General features: G+C 31.4%; 1 long non-coding RNA gene across 1 annotated transcript; it reads left to right on the plus strand.

Moving 5' to 3' along the window:
* Window positions 1-1,583: 1,583 nt before the first annotated feature.
* LOC139898274 (uncharacterized) lies at window positions 1,584-2,597 on the plus strand. Its single transcript, XR_011776942.1, has 4 exons — window positions 1,584-1,678; window positions 1,796-1,875; window positions 2,039-2,106; window positions 2,216-2,597. It is a non-coding gene; the product is annotated as an uncharacterized lncRNA (long non-coding RNA).
* Window positions 2,598-13,209: the final 10,612 nt, after the last annotated feature.

Below are 13,209 nucleotides of genomic sequence, written 5' to 3' on the forward strand. Positions count from 1 at the left end.
TGTTCAAGAGATTAGAGTAGCTCGTCCTTTTTGTATCATGAGTTCTCCTCTCAACATCCTTGCTTCTTTTTTGCTAAATTATTAACTGAATCTGGAGATACATACGATTAAAATAAAAAAGAACAATACTTGAGATAATCACCTGTATAATGAAAGCAAATTTTGTCAAATGGAGATAATCACCTTTAACAATTGATCATAAAAAGAACTGTACAATGGATGCAAAATTCACTAAAGCATTTCATCGAACACATCGTGTGCAGTATAGCCTAGTAGCTTCTTGTACAAAAAACTAACTACAATAAACTTATTAAATAAAAAACGGAACACATTGATACAAAATGATAAACATATAAACATGTTAATCACAGAATTAATGCAAACAGCAGATAGAAAACACAATTCAAAATGATTAATTATATACCTTATACAAAAACGCAATTAAAAATACACAGATCAATTGAGCGTATTAAATTGACCGTCAATATAAATTAAATATATAATCATCTAAAAATACCTTGAAATCGCTTCAAAAGTTAGAAAACCTTAAAAATTGTGATTGTAAACACATCTTAAAGAAAATCCTAAAAATCGTTACCTGTTGTGATAACCACGAACACCCTAATCACAGAACACGGACAGTTAAGGAAAACTTCCCAATCAATTCGAAACCCTAATTAAGAATTTGTCGTTAATATATAAAATTTGTACGGTATTGTCGAGAAAAACATGAAGGATTCATTGGTGGTAGTTGTGTCACCTAATACGGCGGGATGAACACACAATCGAAGGTGAAAAGGATCTGGTGGTTTTTTTTTTTGAAGAGAGAGAGAGAGAGAGACAGAAAAATGGGAAGATTAAGTTGAGCGACCGTAAGAAGATAGATAGATAGAATAGATAGATAGATAGAAAATACGGTAGAAGAAGTTAAAATAAACAATACGGTGTATAAGAAGAAGAAACAAATACGAGTATCACTCTTTCACTCTCACTCTGTCATTACGCAACCAAATCATCTCTGCCCTAATTCACGAAAACCCTAAAAAACCCCAACAAATTCAACAATCGACATAACCAGTAACAAGAATTCTTTAGCGCCATTTGTAAGATCGAAGCAATAATGAATTCTTCATACAATCGCTACTTAGCACATGTTCGTTTTTCTTATTTCTTCAACGCTTTTCATCAGCGTTTTCCTTATTTCTTCAGTGCATATTCACCAAGATCTTCGAGGTACTTCTTTTATGTAAGTACTCAATTTTTTTAACGTCATCAGAATAAGGAAAATTCTTCGCTGATCTTGCTGACCCATTTGGTTTGTCATAGCATGTCTTCGCTGTATGGTTTTGATAGAAATTTGTGATATTTTGTTCATTTGTGTATTGACATTATAGCTGATGTTTTTTATTCTATCTAAGGATCTATCTCAATTTCATTATTTGTAACCTTTTCTCAATTTATGAAACCCGTGCTGAAGAATCTCGCTAAATCAATGTTTCATCTAAGGATCTATCTCAATTTCATTATTTGTAACCTTTTCTCAATTTATGAAACCCGTGCTGAAGAATCTCTCTAAATCAATGTTTCGATTTATGAAACTTGATTTTTTTCCCTTGATTTTTCATGTGTATATGTAGAGGTAGTGATGGTTATGACAAAGAAAGTGACGACGGAAAAAGTTTTCTTTTCTTCAATAAATCATTATTTTGTTACAGTCTGTTACAATTTGCTCGCTAGGGTTTTTCATTTGTTAGCTTTTTGAATATACTTTGATCACATGTGTATATAAAATTAGGAGTTTAAGGCTGTGGATATTATTATAAATCGTGATTGTGACTTGGAAGATGAAGAATTTACAGATGTTGCATCTATAAGGTTAGTAGCACTATGTCCAGGGTTTTCTTGCATGTATGTAAAGTTTGGGGAATGTAGAGGTAGTAACTATTGCACTATTTTTTTTATATATGCGTATGAAGTGTTTGATGAAATGACCAAAAGAATAACTTTAACTTACATTCATTGTGATTTTCGTTCTCAGCAAATGAAGCTACACCAATAATTTGTATTTTCTTCGCTGATGGTTCTTTCTTATGGTGCAACTTTAAGGTATTTGAATTATTAATTTGGTAATCTATATAACTTACAACGTACATAATTGTTTTTGAAGAAATAAAGATGATAAATTGATGTTTTTTTTAATATGATATGATGCAAGGTGCTGATAGTTTGTTGGCCTACAATTAGAATTTTCGCAAGAACATTCGGTCTACAAATTCTACGAACAATGATCACATTGACGAAAAGCGTTGAGTCGTTTTTTTTTTTTGTTTTTTTTTTATTTTTTTTATGGCACTTGTCTCCAATCGTATTCATTCAAGCTTCTTTGTATGAACAAAGTCTTATATAGACTGTTTACCATGAGAGTTAATGACTTCTTACTATGAATGGTTTTGAAAAGTATAAGAGTTGGGCAAACGTATATCATTTTCATTGGCATGCTTGGGTTTTGCATGATAAAAGAGATTTGGTGGAAGATGTCCTTGCAACAAAACTATATTCTGCTTACATATGATGATAAGGATGATGACTGGATGCTTGTGGGAGATGTTTCGTGGGAGTAAGTACATAATTGTATAAACTATACGAAATTTTTTCCTATATAACCAATCACCTTAACATTTATGTGGTTAAACACATATTTAAACCAGTGAATAGAATAATCTTAAAAAGTATAGAAGAGAATAATTGCTCCGTATAAGTTAAAAATCCAAGCTCAATAAAGATTATGTTTTTACATGGAGGAGTCCTATCGGTGGGGTCATTTAAGTCTTGGGACAGAGGGCAAGTTCAGAAAAAGCTTAATACAGTACCTATTATTTTTGGGTCATAGGGGTCAGCTGACCTCACTTGCACCCACTTACATCCGCCCCCCTGTCTGGACCCATTTATGGTTATTTTGTGCATATAGATTCACTTTGATATGGTTTTTAGTTTTGAAGTCATTTTATTAGTCATTTTTTATGTCTTTTTAATTAACCCGTGAATTCACGGGTCTTTAAACTAGTTTGACCCATTTTGATACGTTCTCATTCTGAGTTTATTTAAAATTAGTTATTTATATTGTATGTTGTTATAGCAGATATTGTTTGTGATATATCATTTAAGTTGGAAGAATTGTTGTTTTTGATAGAAATTTGTGATGTTTTGTTCATTTTGGTATTGACGTTATAGCTAATGTTTTTGACCCATTGTGATATGTTTTCATTTTGAGTGTATTTTAAAAATAGTTATTTGAATTGCATGTTGTTATAGCATGTATGGCTTGTGATATATCATTTAAGTTGAAAGAATTGTTATTTTAATATAAATTTGTGATATTTTGTTCATTTTGGTATTGACGTTATAGCACATGTTTGTGATATTTTGTGATGGAAGTCTTCTTTCCAGATTTTCATAACAATTTGGAAGAAAGTGGTGTCTTAATTCTAAGCAGGTTTGGTGTGGGTGATAACGAAGGAATGTAATCAACTTTGAAGCATAACTTTTTTTTTTTTTTTTAAAAGCAAGGAAAAAATAACATAAATACTCACAGAATACATCAAGATTGGGCCACCTATACACTGTTACATTAGGCTAGCACAGAAAACAGAATCGACAATGCACAAGAAGTACATACACCAACACAGCTTCATAAACAAGGAATTACACCAACACAGATTCATATAACAAGGTAATGAGAAGGGTTTGTAAGCCAAATGTGCCAATCTATACTCTTTCCTTTGAGCCTTTTAGAGATCCAATCGTACGAGATGACTTGTAGCTTGTTTAGCAACACCGAAACGCACGAACCTTTACACTTAAAAACCTTCATGTTGCGATTCTTCCAAAGATAGTATACACAAATTCACTTGACGGCTTGCCAAATTTTTGAACCTATAGCCGACATAGGTTGAGAAGAGATGTTACGAAGAAGCTCATTTAGACTATAGCTAGAGATGTTGCCAAAATTCCACCACTTGAAAACTCGAGACCAAACGTCCAAAGAAAAATTGCAAGCAACCAAGGAATGATCTACCGTCTCAATGCTATCATCACAAACGGGGCAACGGGTACTATGAAGATCGATACCCCTTTTATCAAGTTCAACCCGTACCGGAATTCTTTTTTTCAACACTCTCCACACGAATACCTCAACTTTTTTTGGCACTAAGTTATTTCTTAAAGTTTCCTGGTTAGCGGATGAATATGTAGGAAAGGATTACGAATACCTCAACTTTGAAGCATAACTTTAAGCTTAGTTTTTATTTCTATGCTTGATTAACAAAAGGATTACAGAACTAATGTATTGTTTATTATTGTGTAGTTATTTGAAGTTGAAATGTACATTGCGTGATGAATATGCACAACAGATGCAACACATTATGTAGCTGGAAACGATCAAGAAGATGTTGTTGTGCTAATTCATTTTGAAAAAATAAATTACTTAAAAGGTAGACTTAATATAAATTTGATGAATAACCTCTTTTTTAGTTATATACACATCTAATTAATGTTACTACATGTCAACTTTTGATGATTGTTTGTTTTCACAGTTGCAAGACAGTGTGCTATCAGGGATGCTTTCTATGGTACAACTATTTATTGATCCTGATTTGCTCGAAGTTATGGATTTCAAAGAATTTTTGAGTTTGAGAGTTACTACTGTTTCATCTTTTCAAGGTGCAAGTAACTTTCCATCCAAGGTTCGGTCTGTTGCTAAAAGTTTTGGATATTCAGAATTATTCATAACTGTCACTTCGAATTCAAATTGGCCTAGAATTCTCACTTTCTTAAAAAATAAGAATATAAGAGCCGAGGACAAACATGATATCTTATGTAGACTGTTTAAAGTAAAGCTTAATAGCCTGATAAAGATTTAAAAGAGAATCATGTGTTTGGAGAGCTTGAAACAGGTACTAATAATGCTTTTTTTTATTAGATATTAAATATATATTCACTATTTGTCAAACTTTTTGATATTTAAATTTCAGTCTTCTTTTTTACTATTTCATTGCAGTTGTATACACAATGGAATCTCAATTATGTAGCCTCCCACATGCATACATTTGTATGTTTTTGAAATCTACTTTTAAGTGGTTGAACTTGACAAGTAATGATCTTGCAACTACAAAGAAAAAGATGTGATGATTTTGGAAAGTAATGAATTCTTACTATCGTTTTCCTTTCATTTGTTAAGGTTTTGTATCTTAAGACTATGCTTTTGATTTGTAGTTTTTCATTGTGGCTGTTTTCAGCATTCGGTAAAATATTGTTGTTTTATGATGAATTATGCTATTTTATCTACATGTTTTGGTTATATAAGATCCACATCATGGTTAAATATCAATTGTCAAATATAACATATCACCCAATAATGTTTCCTTTAAAATTCTGTAATTTCACGAGTCTTTTCACTAGTATAATATAATATAATATAATATAATATAATATAATATAATATAATATAAGCTATTAAAAATAAGTCACTTGCAGATATTTTACACATACATGCAAAAGGAAAGACATCAAATGATAATATAAATGAAGAAGTAAAGAATGTGTCTTCTTCATGATAGAGTTAAAGGTATATATTCAATTCCATTTCTTGCAAGTAACATAAGCAAGTCATTAGGCTTTTTGAAAGGTTAATATTCCGTACTAAACATATGCTTAACTTCTTTTCATTAATAAAAACTGATTATTAACATTATCTTTAGGTACATTTAGTTCGAGGGATTTTGAGGAATTTACATTTCAAAACCCATAATATCAAGTTCGGTTAGAGAATTTCAAGTGACTAGGGATTTTAAATCTCATGATTATGAAATTTCAAAATCTGGATTTATAAATCCGTTAATTATCATCCTTCACGTTTACTATTACGTTAAACGCTTGGTTTTATGCTTTACGCTTACATTTTACGTTTTTGTTATACGTTACTTTTTATTTTTTATTTTACGTTTACGTTTTGCAAATTTTTACATATTACGTTTGCGTTTTACGATTACGTTTTATGTTCACGTAGACTTCTTTCATTTTATGTTTTACTTTTACGTCTTACAAATCTCGGGATTTTAATCTCGGGATTTTAAGCCCTTGAGCCAAACACATGATAGAATTTTAAATCGTGTGATTTCAATTATTTGGAGGTTTAAAATCCTAGTATTTCAAATCTTCGAATCAAAACCTTACATTTAATTATACTTTGGGAAAAAAAATTCATATTTACCTTATCAGAAAATCATTATTATTTTAGATTAAAATAATATTATTTATATTTTTAGAAATTACATTATCAGATAAAATTTTATTCTTGATAGAGAAGACTGTATTATAACCTCATTATTATCCAATATGCTATGCTATTAGACAAACTAGCGAAGGAAGCTCGCGCATTGTATCGGACATAATGCGATTTCTTTTGCATTTATCAAATTAAATGTCACATTGGCTCTATTAATCAAGTTAATAACAAGTGTCGATTTATTGGCTGTCGCTTAGAGCCTAAACTGAACTCCATGCAGGTTTAAAACCAATGGAAATTTAATTCTACCATTTCATGACGTCTCACCCGTTTTTTAACCTACTTATTGGCCGGAGGTCCATTCGAAAGCAATCTCTTTATCCAGAGAATATTGAGAGGGAGAAGTTTCTCTACTCTTTATTCTAGGATAAACGAAGAATTATCTACACATTACATCCCTCATATCCTACTTATGTGAGATTGGGTTTTGTTATTGTTGTTGTAAATTAAATTTCATAAATTTAATCCGAATTAACTCTCAAAAATTAGAATGAGACCCGAGTGACACATTCATTTTGTAATCTCTTTTGTGTGGGTTCTTTTCATCATTTTGATTGAAGGGCTCATACTATGTTAATGATAATTTTCTTTTTGCCGAAAAAATGTCAAATATAAAAATAAAATAGGGAAAAGTTTGAGATCCAAGGAGCGCTTCTCAGCCCTTGAATCATTTTCAATCGATGAACCGGATTAAACAAAGAAATAACACTAGGAAGGTAGTATCATCATTTTACATGTTCTAAACAAAAACACATACAGTGAAAAACTTAAACTCGTAACAACGATGGAGACGATGGCGATTTAACCCTAAACCCTACGCGATTCAATCCAATTGCTTCTGAACTTTCGGCGAACATCATTCACGTAATCTTCTGAACTTCCGGCGAACTTTATTCACTCCGATCGTCATTTATCACAACGTCATATCACTGTATTCGGTTACTCAGGCGAATTGCTTGATCGTTTCACTACGGGGAATCAAATTGTCCAATCAATTAATCAATGGAACCAGAATACGAAGCAATGGAGCCAGAAAACAAATCAATTGAACTAGAATATGAGATCAGTGATGAAGAAATTATAGATAACGCTACATGTATGTTTTTTGTTTCGTATTGGATCACATGTGATTGCGTTTTTATGATAATACATTACTGTGAATTAAAATTGATTAGTGATCACATGTGATTGCGTTTCATGTTAATTCCTGTGATTATACGTATGATGAAATCAAACAGATTGTAAATTTTTTCGTATTGGATCACATGTGATTGCGTTTTATGATGATACATTACTGTGATTTAAAATTTACATGTGATTGTATTTATTCAATCACATGTGATTGTCTTTATTTAATCACATGTGATTTTGTTTTATGATAATACTTTATGTGATATCTGTGTCTCTTATCATGCAATTGTTTTTTTTTTTTTTTCTTTTGTTAAAAATCACTTGTGATTGTTAAAGTCATTTGTCATATGAATGAGTGAATAACAGTTAAATCACATGTGATTGTCTTTATTAGATATGAATGAGTGAAAGTAACATATTAGTCAACGATCATGTGTTAGTTGTTTAAGTTATATTTAGTGACATTTAAATCACATGTGATTGTTTATTTTTTTGGACAACTTTAGATACATCAAAAGTAGCTACAACGCGTAAAAACGAAACACCAGATGGTTCATTGTGTTATGCACCAATCGTTGATGAAAGTTTACTACCAGTTGTTGGAAAAAATTATGGAACACTTGAACAGTGTGAAGAAATGTATAGGTTATACGCGTTTAATGCATGTTTTGACATAAGAAAGTTGACTAAAAAGACTTCAAAATCTGGGTTAGTAAAGCAAAAATATTACTTGTGCAATAGGGGTGGCCACCAATGCAAGTGAACTTTGACACATTGCAAAGTAATAAAAAGCCAATTAGGAAAAACAACATGGAATGCACCGGATGTGAAATGTCCCGTTCTTATTGATTAAAAACGTTCCATATTAATTGATTTCGTTGCGAGGTTTTGACCTCTATATGAGACATTTTTCAAAGACTGCATTCATTTTTAAAACAAACCATAACCTTTATTACATAAATAAAGGTTTAAAAAGCTTTACGTAGATTATCAAATAATGATAATCTAAAATATCATGTTTACACACGACCATTACATAATGGTTTACAATACAAATATGTTACATCGAAATCAGTTTCTTGAATGCAGTTTTTACACAATATCATACAAACATGGACTCCAAATCTTGTCCTTATTTTAGTATGCAACAGCGGAAGCTCTTAGTATTCACCTGAGAATAAACGTGCTTTAAACGTCAACAAAAATGTTGGTGAGTTATAGGTTTAACCTATATATATCAAATCGTAACAATAGACCACAAGATTTCATATTTCAATACACATCCCATACATAGAGATAAAAATCATTCATATGGTGAACACCTGGTAACCGACATTAACAAGATGCATATATAAGAATATCCCCATCATTCCGGGACACCCTTCAGATATGATATAAATTTCGAAGTACTAAAGCATCCGGTACTTTGGATGGGGTTTGTTAGGCCCAATAGATCTATCTTTAGGATTCGCGTCAATTAGGGTGTCTGTTCCCTAATTCTTAGATTACCAGACTTAATAAAAAGGGTCATATTCGATTTCGATAATTCAACCATAGAATGTAGTTTCACGTACTTGTGTCTATTTTGTAAATCATTTATAAAACCTGCATGTATTCTCATCCCAAAAATATTAGATTTTAAAAGTGGGACTATAACTCACTTTCACAGATTTTTACTTCGTCGGGAAGTAAGACTTGGCCACTGGTTGATTCACGAACCTATAACAATATATACATATATATCAAAGTATGTTCAAAATATATTTACAACACTTTTAATGTATTTTGATGTTTTAAGTTTATTAAGTCAGCTGTCCTCGTTAGTAACCTACAACTAGTTGTCCACAGTTAGATGTACAGAAATAAATCGATAAATATTATCTTGAATCAATCCACGACCCAGTGTATACGTATCTCAGTATTGATCACAACTCAAACTATATATATTTTGGAATCAACCTCAACCCTGTATAGCTAACTCCAACATTCACATATAGAGTGTCTATGGTTGTTCTGAAATATATATAGATGTGTCGACATGATAGGTCGAAACATTGTATACGTGTCTATGGTATCTCAAGATTACATAATATAAAATACAAGTTGATTAAGTTATGGTTGGAATAGATTTGTTACCAATTTTCACGTAGCTAAAATGAGAAAAATTATCCAATCTTGTTTTACCCATAACTTCTTCATTTTAAATCCGTTTTGAGTGAATCAAATTGATATGGTTTCATATTGAACTCTATTTTATGAATCTAAACAGAAAAAGTATAGGTTTAAAGTCGGAAAAATAAGTTACAAGTCGTTTTTGTAAAGGTAGTCATTTCAGTCGAAAGAACGACGTCTAGATGACCATTTTTGAAAACATACTTCCACTTTGAGTTTAACCATAATTTCTGGATATAGTTTCATGTTCATAATAAAAATCATTTTCCCAGAATAACAACTTTTAAATCAAAGTTTATCATAGTTTTTAATTAACTAACCCAAAACAGCCCGCGGTGTTACTACGACGGCGTAAATCCGGTTTTACGGTGTTTTTCGTGTTTCCAGGTTTTAAATCATTAAGTTAGCATATCATATAGATATAGAACATGTGTTTAGTTGATTTTAAAAGTCAAGTTAGAAGGATTAACTTTTATTTGCGAACAAGTTTAGAATTAACTAAACTATGTTCTAGTGATTACAAGTTTAAACCTTCGAATAAGATAGCTTTATATGTATGAATCGAATGATGTTATGAACATCATTACTACCTTAAGTTCCTTGGATAAACCTACTGGAAATTAGAAAAATAGATCTAGCTTCAAAAGATCCTTGGATGGCTTGAAAGTTCTTGAAGCAGAATCATGACACGAAAACAATTTCAAGTAAGATTTCCACTCGAAATAAGATTGTTATAGTTATAGAAATTGAATTAAAGTTTGAATATGATTATTACCTTGTATTAGAAAGATAACCTACTGTAAGTAAGAAAGGTTTTTTGATCTTGGATGATTACTTGGAATGGATTTAGAAAACTTGGAAGTAAACTTGCAATCTTGGAAGTATTCTTGATTTTATGAAACTAGAACTTTTGGAATTTACGAAGAACACTTAGAACTTGAAGATAGAACTTGAGAGAGATCAATTAGATGAAGAAAATTGAAGAATGAAAGTGTTTGTAGGTGTTTTTGGTCGTTGGTGTATGGATTAGATATAAAGGATATGTAATTTTGTTTTCATGTAAATAAGTCATGAATGATTACTCATATTTTTGTAATTTTATGAGATATTTCATGCTAGTTGCCAAATGATGGTTCCCATATATGTTAGGTGACTCACATGGGCTGCTAAGAGCTGATCATTGGAGTGTATATACCAATAGTACATACATCTAAAAGCTGTGTATTGTACGAGTACGAATACGGGTGCATTCGAGTAGAATTGTTGATGAAACTGAACGAGGATGTAATTGTAAGCATTTTTGTTAAGTAGAAGTATTTTGATAAGTGTCTTGAAGTCTTTCAAAAGTGTATGAATACATATTAAAACACTACATGTATATACATTTTGGCAAAAGGTTTAATTTGGCGGTGAAACCCTGACACCGTGTGCCGTAGCACCTATACCGCCCACCCCGTAAGGGCTAAGTATACCGTGTAAATCTCCTCCCCCCAATACCCAACAGTTGGCGCAGGCCCGGAGAATCGAACCTGCACCCTATATTTGGCAAGGGGTATACAACTGCGGGCCCGGGGATCAAGGGAGCCGGGTACCATTCAACCAATTGGTCGTTGGTATGTATATACATTTTAACTGAGTCGTTAAGTTATCGTTAGTCGTTACATGTAAATGTTGTTTTGAAACCTTTAGGTTAACGATCTTGTTGAATGTTGTTAACCCATTGTTTATTATAACAAATGAGATGTTAAATTGTTATATTATCATGATATTATGATATATAATATATCTTAGTATGATATATATACAGTTAAATATCGTTACAACGATAATCGTTACATATATGTCTCGTTTCGAAATCATTAAGTTAGTAGTCTTATTTTTACATATGTATTTCATTGTTAATACACTTAATAATATATTTAATAATACAAAGGTAATGTTCGAGAGATTAGAGTAGCTCGTCCTTTTTGTATCATGAGTTCTCCTCTCAACATCCTTGCTTCTTTTTTGCTAAATTATTAACTGAATCTGGAGATACATACGATTAAAATAAAAAAGAACAATACTTGAGATAATCACCTGTATAATGAAAGCAAATTTTGTCAAATGGAGATAATCACCTTTAACAATTGATCATAAAAAGAACTGTACAATGGATGCAAAATTCACTAAAGCATTTCATCGAACACATCGTGTGCAGTATAGCCTAGTAGCTTCTTGTACAAAAAACTAACTACAATAAACTTATTAAATAAAAAACGGAACACATTGATACAAAATGATAAACATATAAACATGTTAATCACAGAATTAATGCAAACAGCAGATAGAAAACACAATTCAAATTGATTAATTATATACCTTATACAAAAACGCAATTAAAAATACACAGATCAATTGAGCGTATTAAATTGACCGTCAATATAAATTAAATATATAATCATCTAAAAATACCTTGAAATCGCTTCAAAAGTTAGAAAACCTTAAAAATTGTGATTGTAAACACATCTTAAAGAAAATCCTAAAAATCGTTACCTGTTGTGATAACCACGAACACCCTAATCACAGAACACGGACAGTTAAGGAAAACTTCCCAATCGATTCGAAACCCTAATTAAGAATTTGTCGTTAATATATAAAATTTGTACGGTATTGTCGAGAAAAACATGAAGGATTCATTGGTGGTAGTTGTGTCACCTAATACGGCGGGATGAACACACAATCGAAGGTGAAAAGGATCTGGTGGTTTTTTTTTTGAAGAGAGAGAGAGAGAGAGACAGAAAAATGGGAAGATTAAGTTGAGCGACCGTAAGAAGATAGATAGATAGAATAGATAGATAGATAGAAAATACGGTAGAAGAAGTTAAAATAAACAATACGGTGTATAAGAAGAAGAAACAAATACGAGTATCACTCTTTCACTCTCACTCTGTCATTACGCAACCAAATCATCTCTGCCCTAATTCACGAAAACCCTAAAAAACCCCAACAAATTCAACAATCGACATAACCAGTAACAAGAATTCTTTAGCGCCATTTGTAAGATCGAAGCAATAATGAATTCTTCATACAATCGCTACTTAGCACATGTTCGTTTTTCTTATTTCTTCAACGCTTTTCATCAGCGTTTTCCTTATTTCTTCAGTGCATATTCACCAAGATCTTCGAGGTACTTCTTTTATGTAAGTACTCAATTTTTTTAACGTCATCAGAATAAGGAAAATTCTTCGCTGATCTTGCTGACCCATTTGGTTTGTCATAGCATGTCTTCGCTGTATGGTTTTGATAGAAATTTGTGATATTTTGTTCATTTGTGTATTGACATTATAGCTGATGTTTTTTATTCTATCTAAGGATCTATCTCAATTTCATTATTTGTAACCTTTTCTCAATTTATGAAACCCGTGCTGAAGAATCTCGCTAAATCAATGTTTCATCTAAGGATCTATCTCAATTTCATTATTTGTAACCTTTTCTCAATTTATGAAACCCGTGCTGAAGAATCTCTCTAAATCAATGTTTCGATCTATGAAACTTGATTTTTTTCCCTTGATTTTTCATGT

The sequence above is a fragment of the Rutidosis leptorrhynchoides genome, chromosome 3 (genome assembly GCF_046630445.1).
Source record: "Rutidosis leptorrhynchoides isolate AG116_Rl617_1_P2 chromosome 3, CSIRO_AGI_Rlap_v1, whole genome shotgun sequence".
NCBI lineage: Eukaryota > Viridiplantae > Streptophyta > Magnoliopsida > Asterales > Asteraceae > Rutidosis > Rutidosis leptorrhynchoides.